The sequence below is a fragment of the Bos grunniens genome, chromosome 28 (genome assembly GCF_055505025.1).
Source record: "Bos grunniens cultivar Pamir isolate PY7600 chromosome 28, Bosgru_T2T1.0, whole genome shotgun sequence".
In the NCBI taxonomy this organism is placed as follows: Eukaryota; Metazoa; Chordata; class Mammalia; order Artiodactyla; family Bovidae; genus Bos; species Bos grunniens.
Genome location: NC_141192.1, coordinates 25852696 through 25870071, shown reverse-complemented (window position 1 = coordinate 25870071; position 17376 = coordinate 25852696).

Below are 17376 nucleotides of genomic sequence, written 5' to 3'. Positions count from 1 at the left end.
CACCATTATTTTGCTTTATTTTATTTTATTGATGGAATGCTTTAGTTAAGCTCCTGCAAACTCATATTTTTGCAGAAGTGTATTTCTTGATTCATCAACTTTATATAAGTGTAAAATATTATTTGCCTTAAAAGCACATGAACTTATTGGTCCTTGTCTTAAGGGGTTTATAACCTAGATGGATAATTAAGATGTATACATGAATATGAAGCTTTGGAAACTCACTTTATCTTATGGATTATGTTACCCAGGTGCTAACTCTCTCCTGCAGACAGGCAGAATAATAAGTGGAAAAAAGCTGGTGAAGAATTTGCCTGCAATGCGGGACACCTGGGTTTGATCCCTGGGTTGGGAAGATTCCACGAAGAAGGAAAAGGCTACCCACTGCAGTGTTTGGGCCTGGAGAATTCCATGGACTGTATAGTCCATGGGGTCGCAAAGAGTCATACACGACAGCGATTTTCTCTCACTCAGAGAACCTTGCATTTTGTCTTACACCTAGAATTTTTGAATGCTTCTAGGGCAAGCTACTTAAACTTCAGTGACTCTCAGTTTTTCAATTTAATGGTATCTATCAAGGCTGTATATTGTCACCCTGTTTATTTAACTTATATGCAGAGTACATCATGAGAAACTCTGGACTGGAAGAAACACAAGCTGGAATCAAGATTGCCAGGAGAAATATCAATAACCTCAGATATGCAGATGACACCACCCTTATGGCAGAAAGTGAAGAGGAACTCAAAAGCCTCTTGATGAAAGTGAAAGTGGAGAGTGAAAAAGTTGGCTTAAAGCTCAACATTCAGAAAACTAAGATCATGGCATCCAGTCCCACCACTTCATGGGAAATAGATGGGGAAACCGTGGAAACAGTGTCAGACTTTATTTTTATGGGCTCCAAAATCACTGCAGATGGTGACTGCAGCCATGAAATTAAAAGATGCTTACTCCTTGGAAGGAAAGTTATGACCAACCTAGATAGCATATTCAAAAGCAGAGACATTATTTTGCCAACAAAGGTTCGTCTAGTCAAGGCTATGGTTTTTCCTGTGGTCGTGTATGGATGTAGAGTTGGACTGTGAAGAAGGCTGAGCGCTGAAGAACTGATGTTTTTGAACTGTGGTGTTGGAGAAGACTCTTGAGAGTCCCTTGGACTGCAAGGAGATCCAACCAGTCCATTCTGAAGGAGATCAGCCCTGGGATTTCTTTGGAAGGAATGATGCTAAAAGCTGAAACTCCAGTACTTTGGCCACTTCATGTGAAGAGTTGACTCATTGGAAAAGACTCTGATGCTGGGAGGGATTGGGGGCAGGAGGAGAAGGGGACGACAGAGGATGAGATGGCTGGATGGCATCACTGACTCGATGGACGTGAGTCTGAGTGAACTCCGGGAGTTGGTGATGGACAGGGAGGCCTGGCGTGCTGCGATTCATGGGGTCGCAAAGAGTTGGACACGACTGAGTGACTGATCTGATCTCATAATGTAGGATTATTGTGAGGATGAATTAATGTATACATTATAACAATCCATCACAGCATCTGCCATGTGCTAGTGATGTATTAATATTAGTCACAACTCATTTTATTCTCTGCTCAGCATTTATCTCATCAGCTTATCTATTCCTCTCACTTCTTCTTTCCATGATTATATTTTCTCAGGTGGTTTGCATTCTCTTTCTAGCTCACCCATGTTTACAGTCATGGAAGACACTAGCATATTATTGATTACCAGTATGACCCACCAATCTCTTCCTCTCCATTACTGAGAGTTACTTGGACACAACATGCGTTCTTGTTGTTCAATCACTCAGTCATGTCCGAATCTTTGCAACCCAATAGACTGCAGCACACCAGGCTTTCCTGTCCTTTACCATCTCCCAGAATTAGCTCAAACTCATGTCCATTGAATCGGTGATGCCATCCAACTATGTCATCCTCTGTCATCCCCTTCTCCTGCCTTCAATCTTTCCCACCATTGGGATCTTTTCCAGTGAGTCAGCTCTTTGCGTCAGGTAGTCAAAGTATTGAAGCTTCAGTTTCAGCATCAGTCCTTCCAATGAATGTTCAGGTTTGATTTCCTTTAAGACTGACTGGTTTTATCTCCTTGCTGTCCAGGGGACTGTAAGAGTCTTCTCCAGTACCACATTTGAAAGCATCAATTTTTTGGCACTCAGTCCAACATGACTACTGGAAAAACCATAGCTTTGACTCTACAGACCTTTATAGGCAAAGTGAATTCTCTGCTTTTTAATATGCTGTCTAGGTTGGTCATTGCTTTTCTTCCAAGGAGCAAGCATCTTTTAATTTCATGGCTGCAGTCACCACCACAGTGATTTTGGAGCTCAAGAAAATGAAGTCTGTCACTGTTTCCACTTTTTCCCTTCTATTTGCCATGAAGTGATGGGACCAGATGCCATGGTCTTAGTTTTTTGAATGTTGAGTGTTAAGCCAACTTTTTCACTCTCTTCTTTCACCTTCATCTGGAGGCTCTTAATTCCGCTTCACTTTCTGCCATTATGGTGGTGTCATCTGCAACCCACTCCAGTATTCTTGCCTGGAGAATTCCATAGACAGAGGAGCCTGGCAGGCTACAGCCCATAGGGTTGCAAAGAGTTGGATATGACTGAAGCAACTGAGCATGCATGCATGCATGCACCTACATATCTTGATGGTTATTGATATTTCTCCCAGCAATCTTGTAATTGTGATCTTCCATCTTGTGATTTATCCAGCCTGGCATTTCACATGATGTACCTGGTATGCTGCAGTCCGTGGGGTCACAGAGTCAGACGTGAATGAACAACTGAACTGAAATGATTCTTCATAGAAGTTAAATAAGCAGGGTGACAATATACAGCCTTGACATACTCCTTCCCCAATTTTGAACCAATCTGTCGTTCCATGAGCAATATGTGTTACTCGTGTAGAAAAGTGGACTGTGGAGAAGTGAGCTGAGGGCAGATGGATGCCCTTTGATTGAAAAAATTGACTCCAGTCAGCAAGAAGGGCATCCTTTTTACAGAGCGTTAATTCTCCCATTTTCCTCCATTCTGAGCCTGGAAGGTTTTAAACTAGGGCATCTGGCATCATTGCCTTTTTCTTTCTAGTTGAAGCTCTGATCAAACTTTCTGTCTGAATTTACTCCTGGAGGGCTTGGGGGTTGTTGTAAAGCATGCGTTTTTAATTTGGTAAAATTAAATCTCTTCAGTTAAATCTACTGTGAAATTAAAACCTTGACTCAAACCTGACATTCAATAGAATCCCTTTGAAAGTGTCCTGATTTTACGTGAACTCAAGTGGCACAGTAGGCTTTGGGTCCCTTTAAAATATTTCAGGCTCAGCTGTCTGATGGGAGATGCAAAAAGACAGAAGTACAGTTCAGGTGTGGAAAGAAAGAGCAGGCTAAAGATGATATTCCATGTAATGTGGGGATGTTCTCTCCTTATACTTGTATTATAGGGCCCTTTGGTAAGCAACCTGGGTAATTCTTTAGTAACTGGTTACTGGACTATGTGCACACTGATTCTGTTACCATTGGACTCTTTTCTGCTTAGTGGTATTACACTTAAAAAAAAATAATAGTAGTCGCACTGAACTCCTTTTATCTGTTTCTTTAGATGGAATGTTATCCGTCTACAGAGTATAAAATGCTAGTTAGCTTCTTTCGGTCTGATGTTTTTGGCTTTCTCCAGCTCCAGAATTTTAGTATGCTTAAGGAGACACTTAATTGGTATTAGTTGATTAAGACTGCATTTTCCAGGTAATTTGTTTAAATAAACAGAAGGTTGTTTGATTTCTTGCCTTCATAACATTAAGCAAGGCTAAATTTAAAATTTTTGCTACTATTAAGAAAGGCCGCACTGATGCCTGGGTGGACGTGCTCCCGAGTATGGCTGCCACGAGCCCCTGGCCCCAAGGAGAGCCAGGCAGCTGCCCCTCTGCTTCTCAGAGAGACTCTCCAAGACCAGCAGTGGCTGCGTGGGCGCAGGAGGGCCTAGAGGAGCTATCCCACGTTGAAGGTCAGGAAGGGCGGCAGTGAGGAGATCCCCCTCGTCCAAGGTAAGGAGCAGTGGCTGTGCTTTGCTGGAGCAGCCGTGAAGAGATACCCCACACCCAAGGTAAGAGAAACCCAAGTAAGATGGTAGGTGTTGCAAGAGGGCATCAGAGGGCAGACACACTGAAACCATACTCACAGAAAACTAGTCAATCTAATCACACTAGGACCACAGCCTTGTCTAACTCAATGAAACTGTGAGCCATGCCCATGGGGCAACCCAAGATGGGTGGGTCATGGTGGAGAGATCTGACAGAATGTGGTCCACTGGAGAAGGGAATGGCAAACCACTTCAGTATTCTTTCCTTGAGAACTCCATGAACAGTATGAAAAGGCAAAATGATAGGATACTGAAAGAGGAACTCACCAGGTTGGTAGGTGCCCAATATGCTTCTGGAGATCAGTGGAGAAATAACTCCAGAAAGAATGAAGGGATGGAGCCAAAGCAAAAACAATACCCAGCTGTGGATGTGACTGGTGATAGAAGCAAGGTCCAATGCTGTAAAGAGCAATATTGCATAGGAACCTGGAATGTCAGGTCCATGAATCAAGGCAAATTGGAAGTGGTCAAACAAGAGATGGCAAGAGTGAATGTCGACATTCTAGGACTCAGCGAACTAAAATGGATTGGAAGGGGTGAATTTAACTCAGATGACCATTATATCCACTACTGTGGGCAGGAATCCCTCAGAAGAAATGGAGTAGCCATCATGGTCAACAAGAGTCTGAAATGCAGTACTTGGATGCAATCTCAAAAACAACAGAACGATCTCTGTTCGTTTTCAAGGCAAACCATTCAATATCACAGTAATCCAAGTCTATGCCCCAACCAGTAACGCTGAAGAAGCTGAACGGTTCTATGAAGACCTAAAAGACCTTTTAGAGCTAACACCCAAAAAAGATGTTCTTTTCATTATAGGGGAATGGAATGCAAAAATAGGAAGTCAAGAAACACCTGGAGTAACAGGCAAATTTGGCCTTGGAATACGGAATGAAGCAGGGCAAAGACTAATAGAGTTTTGCCAAGAAAATGTACTGGTCATAGTAAACACCCTCTTCCAACAACACAAGAGAAGACTCTACACATGGACATCACCAGATGGTCAACACTGATATCAGATTGATTATATTCTTTGCAGCCAAAGATGGAGAAGCTCTATACAGTCAACAAAAACAAGACTAGGAGCTGACTGTGGCTCAGATCATGAATTCCTTATTACCAAATTCAGACTGAAATTGAAGAAAGTAGGGAAAACCACTAGACCATTCAGGTATGACCTAAATCAAATCAGTTATCATTATACAGTGGAAGTGAGAAATAGATTTAAAGGCCTAGATCTGATAGATAGAGTACCTGATGAACTATGGAATGAGGTTTGTGACATTGTACAGGAGACAGGGATCAAGACCATCCCCATGGAAAAGAAATGCAAAAAAGCAAAATGGCTGTCTGGGGAGGCCTTACAAATAGCTGTGAAAAGAAGAAAAGCGAAAAGCAAAGGAGAAAAGGAAAGATATAAGCATCTGAATACAGAGTTCCAAAGAATAGCAACAAGAGATAAGAAAGCCTTCCTCAGCAATCAATGCAAAGAAATAGAGGAAAACAACAGAATGAGAAAGACTAGAGATCTCTTCCAGAAAATTAAAGATACCAAGGGGACATTTCATGCAAAGATGGGCTTGACAAAGGACAGAAATGGTATGGACCTAACAGAAGCAGAAGATATTAAGAAGAGGTGGCAAGAATACACAGAAGAACTGTACAAAAAAGATTTTCATGACCCAGATAATCATGATGGTGTGATCACTGACCTAGAGCCAGACATCCTGGAATGTGAAGTCAAGTGGGCCTTAGAAAGCATCACTATGAACAAAGCTAGTGGAGGTGATGGAATTCCAGTTGAACTATTTCAAATCCTGAAAGATGATGCTGTGAAAGTGCTGCACTCAATATGCTAGCAAATTTGGAAAACTCAGCAGTGACCACAAGACTGGAAAAGGTCAGTTTTCATTCCAATCCCAAAGAAAGGCAATGCCAAAGAATGGTCAAACTACTGCACAATTGTACTCATCTCACATGCTAGTAAAGGAATGCTCTAAATTCTCCAAGCCAGGCTTCAGCAGTACATGAACCATGAACTTCCTGATGTTCAAGCTGGTTTTAGAAAAGGCAGAGGAACCAGAGATCAAATTGCCAATATCCGCTGGATCATGGAGAAAGCAAGAGAGTTCCAGAAAAACATCTATTTCTGCTTTATTGACTATTCCAAGGCCTTTGACTGTGTGGATCACAATAAACTGTGGAAAATTCTGAAAGAGATGGGAATACCCGAACACCTGACCTGCCTCTTGAGAAACCTGTATGCAGGTCAGGAAGCAACAGTTAGAACTGGACATGGAACAACAGACTGGTTCCAAATAGGAAAAGGAGTTCGTCAAGGCTGTATATTATCACCCTGCTTATTTAACTTCTATGCAGAGTACATCATGAGAAACGCTGGACTGGAAGAAGCACAAGCTGGAATCAAGATTGCCAGGAGAAATATCAGTAACCTCAGATATGCAAATGACACCACCCTTATGGCAGATAGTGAAGAGGAACTAAAAAGCCTCTTGATGAAAGTGAAAGTGGAGAGTGAAAAAGTTGGCTTAAAGCTCAACATTCAGAAAACTAAGATCATGGCATCTGGTCCCATCACTTCATGGGAAATAGATGGGGAAACCGTGGAAACAGTGTCAGACTTTATTTTCTTGGGCTCCAAAATCACTACAGATGGTGACTGCAGCCATGAAATTAAAAGATGCTTCCTCCTTGGAAGGAAAGTTATGACCAACCTAGATAGCATATTCAAAAGCAGAGACATTACTTTGCCAACAAAGGTTCATCTAGTCAAGGCTATGGTTTTTCCTGTGGTCATGTATGGATGTGAGAGTTGGACTGTGAAGAAGGCTGAGCGCCAAAGAATTGATGCTTTTGAAGTGTGGTGTTGGAGAAGACTCTTGAGAGGCCCTTGGACTGCAGGGAGATCCAACCAGTTCATTCTGAAGGAGATCAGCCCTGGGATTTCTTTGGAAGGAATGATGCTGAAGCTGAAACTCCAGTACTTTGACCACCTCATGCAAAGAGTTGACTCATTGGAAAAGACTCTGATGCTGGGAGGGATTGGGGGCAGGAGGAGAAGGGGACGCCAGAGGATGAGATGGCTGGATGGCATCACTGACTCGATGGATGTGAGTCTGAGTGAACTCCGGGAGTTGGTGATGGACAGGGAGGCCTGGCGTGCTGTGATTCATGGGGTCACAAAGAGTCGGACACGACTGAGCGACTGAACTGAACTATTAAGAAAATGTGCATGCCTGTTTTAAAGGTGTGGTTTTAATACCTTAATTGGTAATTATTTACATGTGGAATAAAAAAAACAAAACCTAATGGGTTAAGACTTGTACTAGTGTTTTGTCCCTAAGGATCCTTATTCCTACTGAGGGTAGAGTTGGGAGTCTTAGTCTATGCTTCTAGGATTTTCCTTGGGACAAGATTATCATTAAAAAATTATTTTTGAACCATTGACTTTTAAAAGGAAAGAACAACCATTTTGTTATAAAAACAAACATTTAAAAACATTTTATTTCAGAATACTTTGGTGTTTAAAAAAAAATTGAGGACAGTACACAGGGTTCCTGTATATCCTGTATCCAGTTTCCCCTAATATTAACATCTTACATTAATTTGGTACATTTGTCACAGTTGATGAACAGTATTGATACATTATTATTTACTTAAGTCCATACTTTGCTCAGAATGCCTTAGTTTTTCCTAATGTCTTTTTCTTCTTTTAGATCCTAACCACTTTACATCTACTTGTCATTCTCCTTAGATTCCTCTTGTCTGGGATGATTTTAGACCTTTGACTTTTAGAGTTCTGATTGTCTTCTCCTGCTTGTAAGATATGAACCTACACTGTCTGTGTCTCTTTCTTTTTTTAGCCCTTGGATTTCTGCTTCCAGTTTGCATGCACATACTCTCTCTGCACATGTTTATTCTTTTCTACTCGAGATTCACCCCCTTGTGGTTTTCAGATATTTCTATTTTCTGCTTAGCTCTGACTTCCTTGGTGTTTCCTTGCACTGAGCTTTTTCTAAGCTAAAGCCAAAGCTAAGGGATCTCTGCTGATAGGTGTGTTTCTTGAGTAGACATCTCCTTAATTCCTTTTCCTGACTTTTACATTAATTTAAGATCTACAACAGACAGGTACCTCTCTGAATGGACACTTTCTCCTAATAACTACCTATTAGAATCCCTGTGAGGAGTTATTGATAATGTAGTGCTTATCATGGTGTTCCTTCCCTCCTCCACACCCCCTTCTACTCTATAAGATACACTAATTGAACTAAAATATAATAACATGCTTGCTTCCAATCACTGACTTATGCTTTCCATTGATGGAGTCAAGCTTTGTTAGAATAGAGAAAACAAAAAAGTTCTTATACATATGGCATAAGGGATGTGTGCTGATTTAATTTTTTAAGGTCAAGGATGTTAAAAAAATAAGATCAAAGACATTAATATGCCAACAGTATGATTTCATAAGTACAAATACCAGATATGTGCTGCCTGTTATTTACCTGGAGACTCTTCTAAATTATTTCCTTGAAACAACATAGTGGATTAGCCTGGATTGAAGATTAAAGCTTGGAAGAGATCAGACTATAACAAACTGGAGTTATATTAAAATGGTAATAAAAATATGGTATTGAATAACAGACTAGACATAGAAAGATTTGACTTGTTTTGAATCATTGTGATCCATCCATTCAGTAGTATAAGATCTTTTTTAAATGAGTTAAAACATATCAAACCAACAGTATCATTTTCGGTCTTCTCTGTAAAAACCACTTCCAACTGAAGCATATTTGTGCTCTAAAATTTAATAATTCATCTTTCCATCACTTTCATTTTGCACCCTCTATGTCCATCCAATTGTGTTAATTCTACTCAAACCATCCATATGGCTGCCCAGTCTCCTAATTTAAACTATCCTTTCCCCATCCTGAGAACTACTAGAGGGATTCCTAATTTCTTTTTGCCACTTTACTTTGATACTGTTTATCTCAAATCCTTTAAGAGACTGATTTGGGGCTCACCTGTTCTTTAGGGACCAGTGTCCACTACTGTCTGTTGTTTCACTCACCTGTCCGACCTCAGGCTGGAGGCTGATTCACCTGTTCTGATTTGATGAAGTTTATGACTGATCAGCTCTTTCAACAAGTGCCAGTTAATAATATACGTGCATTGTTATGGTGGTACCACGACATAGATGAAGTGGGGACATCCTACTACAGTACATAAAGTCTATGGAGTGGAAAGGAAAAGAGGACGAGTTTATCTGTTTCCCATTTAGAGATTTCTTCCATATTTTGCTATCGATATGCCTTCAGATGGTAAAGAATCTGCCTGCAATGCAGGAAACCTGAATTCAATCCCTTCCCTCCAGGGAAGATCCCCTGGAGGAGGGCATGGCAACCGGCTCCAGTATTCTTGCCTGGAGAATCCCCATGGTCAGAGGAGTCTGGAGGGCAACAGTCCATGGGGTTGCAAAGAGTTGGACATGACCGACTGACTAAGCACAGCACAGCACATGCCTTCAACAAAATTCTGCCCGCTACCTATGATACACACCACAATATGATTTTTCCTCTTGAAATAGCCTCTCTCGCTCTCATTTCCTAGAAAAGAGACTTTAGTCTTTTGAACATACATACACACAAAACGTCTTTTTTTTTTTAAGTATCCCAGTGTCTCTCCAAGGCTGTCAGATGCTTCCTTTTAGGCAGTTCATTCAGAACTTATGTGAGCCCATCAGCAACTTCCTCATTCCTTGTTCTAATTGGGCTGAATTCTAACTTTAATTAGACATAGAGATAATGAAGGAATCTTTTTTAATAGTCTCTTAAACTTATATTCATGGTATTTAGATATTTATTTTGGGTTTAATTTTCTTTTTAGTTCTGTCTAAAAGTAGTTGACTCTGCTAATAATTATAATAATAATTACATTTAATTAATTTGGAAATTATAGATTGTACATGCAACATCTAATTTAAACCACACAAAAACCCTATGTGGCAGGGAAAACTGAGGATCAAGTTGATTAAATATGTTACTCAGGATACTACAGCAGTAAGCTTGAGAATTTGCATTTGAATCTTTGTGAATCATAGTCCCTTATCCAACAGATTTTAATTTCTACCATGATCGGACTGCACAGTTCATGGGAGCTATCTGCCCACAGAAGAGCCTTCACTGATTGAATCCAGCTAAAAGAGATTGAATGTTGATGTCTATCAGTGTCTTGTCTCAAAAAGGAAGTGAGGAAAAAAAAAAACAACTAGGAGGCCAACATACAAATGAGGCATCAACAACTCAGTGGACATGAGTTTGAGCAAACTCTGGGAAATAGTGAAGGATAGGAAAGCTTAGCATGCTGCAGTCCATGGGGTCTCAAAAACTTGGACATGACTTAGCAACTGAACAACAAAGAGGCCGATATTTAAGAGAGTGGCAGAAATTAGTAACTTTGGAAGACAGGAGAACTAGGCTGGATGAACTGAAAGGAAGTTGTTAAGGCTCCGAGCAAGAAGCAGGACATGCTGATGAGGCATTCAGCACTTGTATTACATGATCGGTGGCCCAAGTTCGGAAGACTGGGTACAGTCAGCCAAGAAAATATTTAGAAATGGAACTTTCTATAATTGCATGGTTTATGTACTTTAAAAGTAAACCTTTGTCAGAAGTGTGCCTTTTTATGTCCCTCTGAAGTAATAGTAAGTAGAACACTGCTTGTTTGTCTTGCTTTTTTCTTGTGGGTTTTTGACTCAGGAAATTCTGATTTCTGCACTAGCATAATAAGTTCTATGGACAGATTTAGATGTCACCCTTCCATTCTCTGCCATTAATAAAAATATGGTTTCTACAGCACTGACAATGAATCATCTGGTCTCTGGTAGTACCTCTATGGATGTGGCATTATAGGTAGCCTAGACGCAAATGTATCTGAGTCTTCAACTCAGTTCCCTTACGTGTGCAATCTATGACCTTGGGAAAGTGAAATCCCATATACGAAATGTGGATAATAATAACAATATCTACTGCACAGTGATATGTGTGTGTGTGTGTGTAATGGGAAAATGTGTGCAAGGCAGCTAGTCCATAGTCTTAGTCAATTCATGTTAGCTCTGTTGTTCATTTGTATGCTGAGCTATAATCTTTCTTTTAAAAAAATCTTTTACCCACTCAGGGTAAAGCCTTCTGAGTTCACTTAAAAAAAAAAGGAAGGTACTTTGTTTTAAAGTGCTTTTCTTACTATGTTGTGCTTCCTTTTGGATCTGCCCACAGTTCTGGCTTAATAAACTGTGTGATGCTGTCACACTCTTATCCGTTGGCTTCACTTACCCTGGATGTTCAAGCAATAGATTTGATAAGTAAACATGGTCTATCTGCTTGGTTCAATTGTTCTGTCAGTGATAGAATTCTGCAGCAAGATGCTTGCAATTTCCTCCAAGAGGATGCAGAGTCATCCACTTGTATTCCTAGCCTTAAGCTCCCATTTCTCTGACTGATCAACTGGATCCTATTAGGCAGAAAGTGGAGCAACTTCTATGCAGTGCTCCTGTGCTAATGTTAAGGAAGTTAGAAGACGACGTAGGATATGTGACCTCTCCTTTTTGAACTACAATGTGGTCGAGATTTAAAATGAGAAAACTCAATTCAGCATAAAGTATAATATGAAAAGTTCCACAAAAAGACAAAACATGTGCTACAAAGGTTTCAGAGCAAAGGGAGGCTGCCTAGGATGAGAGAAGAAAGGATTCATAAAGGATGTGGCATTTCAGATGGGGTCTTAGAGAAAGGGCATGTAATCCTGAACTTCAGAGATATCAATTTTCAAGTAATAATTTGACAGAAATGAAAAAAAATTAACACATTGTTATTAGAAAAGGTGTGGAGAAATAAATACTTTCCCTCCATATACTGTTGGCATAAGAGTACATTATTACTTTTGGAAAGTAATCTAGCTGTCTCCTATTAGAATTTAAATTGCAAGTGCCATTTGGTCTGGAAATCCATTTCTGAGAATGGATTTGAAAAATTAAGTTGTAAAGGTTTACATACAAAGATATTTATTTCAGCTGAGTGTGTGTGATAGTTAAAAAGGAAATAAACTGACAGAATAAATTAAGGATTGCTTATAATACTGAATCTAAGGCTGTTATTAATATGAATGAAGCAAATCTCTCTATATTGGGATGAAAGAAGTCTATGTGAATTATATGAGAAAAGCTAGTTACAGAATAATATACATATATATTTTATATGTATAATATCATCTGTTTATAAACCAAATTGTTCTTCAAACATATATCTTTGTGCATATATATATTTTACATATAAAAGCATATTTAATCATGAAAATAATTATAAAATTAATCAAAACAGCCAGTATTTATTAATAATGGCTGAGTGTGTTACAGAACTATAGAGTATTATGGTGCTATAATTAAAAATAATATCTTCTAATGAAATAAATAAGTCACGGGGATGTAATATACAGCATTGCAACTGCCATTAATAATACTGTAGTGCATATTAAGTTGCTAAGAGAGTAAATCTTAAAATTCTTAAGAGTAAATCTTAAAATAATACTGTATTTCATATTAAGTTATATTGCATATTATAAGTTGCCAAGAGAGTAAATCTTAAAATTCTCATCACAATAAAAAGTCCTGCGGTTGTATGTGATGACAGATGTTGACTAGGCTTGTATGGTGATCACTATGCAGTGTATATAAATGATTACATTATAACTCATTACGTTGTATACCAGAGTCTAATAAGATGTTATATCATTATAGCTCAACAAAAAATACCTTTTAGGTTCAGTAGATAGAAGGCATTATTGAAGTGATTCCAGCTCCATTTTGTCCATAAAAAGGCATAGAAGAATAAAACTGTAGGGCCCTCTATAGTTTTGCATGTTTTTATAAATTCAAGGAAAATGCAAATAACTATTTGTGAAATTAGTAACTTAAGGATGAACTATAAAAAGGAGTTAGTTTTTATTTTCACACATTTGTATTTTAAGTTTTAGTTGTTCAATAATGCATTAATTGTCGAATAAAAACAGGATAGAAACTTTGACATTCAATTTATGATAAATAATCTGGCTGGATATCTTTAAAAATGCTAATAATTAAAAGGCATGGAAATAGAATTTGCTCCATTTTGATTTCCATTGGTAAAATAGAATAGATTTAACCAATGGAAACCAAAATAGAAAGCTATGATTATGCTTAGGTTCTACAGATTCAGACAATCTAAAATAATGAAAACCGGGTAATGTGAGAACCATCAAAGCAAATGCTTTCTGTTTAAATCAGTTGACTTAGTCTTCATATTAAAAAATGCTTTAAGTCCCCAGACAAAATGAGTAATTAGTGATATTGAGAATCATGTCATCTTCCATTTGCAAACTAGAGGCCCAAGAAAATCAGTGGTATAATTCTAGTCCCTCCCAAAGGCTTGAGAACCAGTGTAACTGATGGTGTAAATCCTACTCCAAGGGCAGAAGACCAGGTCCCAGCTCAAGCAGGTGAGTGGCAAGAGAGAAAAAAAAAGTGCATCCATTTTTATGTAGGCTAAAGAACAGCTGTGAAAGAAAGCACAATAAGTTACTCCCATAGAGTGGTAAAGTCTGAGAAGGGATGGGAACTTGTTTAAAGAATACCTTTGTGATTCAAATAACTGGCAATAAAATATATATGTCACTTGTGAGGAGGAAAAGAATATGTAGGTTGCTGATAATCAAGGATGACTTGGGCGTCAGGAAGAAAGACTGACTACAGGCAAGACTCCTGGGAGGAGGCTCAGGGACCCGCTTTCCAGAGGAGCAGGCCTGGGTAACGTATGGGTGGAACAATGTCTGTAGAGGCAGACGAGACAGGTTGAATGTGGCATGACCAGCTTTTGTTTCTTTTGGGGGTTAGTGGGTAGCAAGTGAAGCTGTTTGAGCAGGGCAATTACACGACTCTAGATGTTTTTGCAGGAGTGTTTTCCAGTCCTACTTTCAAGGTGGACTGCACACAGCAGAGCCTGGAAACTGGTAGAGCCATTAAAAAGCTATTTCCAATAGTTTAGGCAAGAGATAATGAACTGTGCTAGAGGAGTGGCAGCAATTTGGAAAGAGAAAAATGAGAATGATATGTTGGAGGGAGATGGCACAGAGTTGTCAACTTATTGATGTAGATAGTGAGGGAGGGGAAGCAGGAGTCATTTTCAATGTTGATTGAGAGAATCATGATATCCGTGGCAGAAAGCGAGGGGTCTGAAAGGTGGTTTGGAAATTAAGGTGACATGTATGATTTATGGCAGAATAAGGGACCAGTTGGCAACTGAAAATTGCCACTCAGAATGAAGCTACTGTTCTGACTGTATGATACTTTTGCATAGATAGGTGTTCTCAAGGAGTGATATAATTTACCGAGAGAAAAGAAAAGGGACAGAAGGTAGGACTTTGATATTTACATTTTGAGTCAGAAGAATTAAAGCAGTCATTGAGAAGAGTACCCAAAACAGCTGGAGGAAAATTAGAAAAGCCTGGGCAATGGAGTCCAACTAATATTTTGCTAAAATTTCTGTGTGCTTCTATTCTAAGTCAGTTTTGAGGAGATTGAGGTGACCACCATCAATGGATGCTGCTGCTGCTGCTAAGTCACTTCAGTCGTGTCCGACTCTGTGCGACCCCATAGATGGCAGCCCACCAGGCTCCCCGTCCCTGGGATTCTCCAGGCAAGAACACTGGAGTGGGTTGCCATTTCCTTCTCCAATGCATGAAAGTGAAAAGTGAGAGTGAAGTCGCTCAGTCGTGTCTGACTTTTAGCGACCCCATGGACTGTAGCCCACCAGGCTCCTCCGTCCATGGGATTTTCCAGGCAAGAGTACTGGTGTGGGGTGCCATTGCCTTCTCCCAATGGATGCTAGAACCATTAAAAAGGTGAAAGAGGAACTTCATATTGAGAGGGTCATGCTGACCCCAATCCACTCTGAATTCCAGTATCACTAAAGGTGCTCTTACTAGTACATTGTTACATCAGGATGTGATATAATAGGACATATCCAGTGCAACCTATGAAGTAGTCTAGTCAAAAGGAAAAAAAAAAAAAAATGAACCAGAATCAGTGGAGCCCTCAGAGCTATCATTTTATGGGAAACTCAGTGGATATAGGAAAAAGGTAATCAATAGCTCAAGGAAGAAATCAAATGCAAATATGAGATACTCAACACTCTAAAGGCCCAAAGACCCAGATTTATCAACATAAAAGGAATGTTGGTAAATTTTTCCAGCAAAGAAAAGGAAGGGGGACTGTTATAGAATAAAAGAGACTTAACAGTTAAAAGAATTCCCTTCCCCATCTCCCCCTCAAAACAGTTGGTTTAGATAGCATCACTGATCCATCTTTCTCTCAGCCCCTTCATCAAATCCATCCCTAAACCACCAAGACGTGGTGACAGTTTCTTAAATGTCTCTCAGTCTCCCCTACTGCTCCAACAACACTGGCACATCACGGTCCAAGCTGCCATCCTCACCTGCCTGGACTATTACAACCACGTCACAAATGATTTTCTTCCTTCTGCCTTGTTTCTGTCTGTGTTCTCCATATTGTAGCCTGAGTGAGTTTTAAAAATGCACATCTGGTCATATGACTTTCCTGCTAAAATCACGTCTGCAGAGAAAGACTCAAATCCACCACCTGGCTCAGTTGGCTTTCCATGCTGTAGTCCCCATCCATCTCCTCCCAGCTCTCCATCTTCCTGCTTCAGCTGGCACATCTGTCCTCGAATAGGTTGTAGACTTTTCCCTTTCAGAACCTTTCTATATGCTGTCCTCTGTCTGGTGGATCCTTTACCAAATACATACACTCAGACACACTCACACCACACATGTTAACTCTGCTTCAGGAACATTCTCCCCTGAGACCCCATTCCAGGTAATGGTCTCCTTGTGGTAGGCTCCCTGTGTTTTCTTCTTCACAGTGTTCATCACAGTTTATGATTATCTATATGTTTATGTGTAGATCTGTTTATATTGGTCAGTCTCAGGAGGTTATAAGGAGAAGGCAATGGCAACCCACTCCAGTACTCCTGCCTGGAGAATCCCAGGGTCGGGGGAGCCTGGTGGGCTGCTATCTATGGGGTCGCACAGAGTTGGACACAACTAAAGCAACTTAGCAGCAGCAGCAGGAGGTTATAAGCTCCCTGAGAACAAGGGACATCAGTTGTGTCAAATATTATTTCCAGTGCCCTGATCAGTGTTTGCCATCTTAAAATGTATAATAATTAATGATTGGTTTTAGAGAATCTTCTGGACACTATGGAACTATTAGTACAGATTCACACTGTCTTCTTTTTTAAAAAGACTGTTATTAGAGTACAGTTGATTTTTATAATGTTATCTTAGTTTCAAGTATATAGCAAAGTGATTCAGTTATACATTTATTCACTCTTTTTCAGATTCTTTACCCATATAAGTTATTACACAATACTGAATAGAGCTCCCTGTGATATACAGTAGGTCACTATTGACTATCTACCTTATATATAGTAATGTATATATGTCAATCCCAATCCCTCAGTGCATTCCCCCTGGTAACCATCAGTTTGTTTTCTACATCTGTGATTCTATTTATGTTTTGCAGATAAGTTCATATGTAGCCTTTTTTTTAAGATTCCACATACATGCAATATATAATATTTATCTTTCTCTGTCTGACTTACTTCACTCAGTATGACAATCTCTAGTTCCATTCATGTTGCTGTGAATGGCATCACTTCATTCATTTTCAATGGCTAATATTCTGTTGTGTAGATTTACCACATCTTCTTTATCCATTCCATGGTTGATGGACAGTGAGGTTGCTTCCACGTCCTGGGTATTATAAATAGTGCTGCAGTGAACGTTGGGGTGCATGTATTGTTTTGAATTGTGTTTTCCCAGGAGTGGAATTGCTGGGTTATATCATAGTTCTACCTTTTAGTTTGGTCTTTTAATCAGATCAGATCAGATCAGATCAGTCGCTCAGTCGTGTCCGACTCTTTGCGACCCCATGAATTGCAGCACGCCAGGCCTCCCTGTCCATCACCAACTCCCGGACTTCACTCAGACTCACGTCCATCGAGTCAGTGATGCCATCCAGCCATCTCATCCTCTGTCGTCCCCTTCTCCTCTTGCCCCCAATCCCTCCCAGCATCAGAGTCTTTTCCAATGAGTC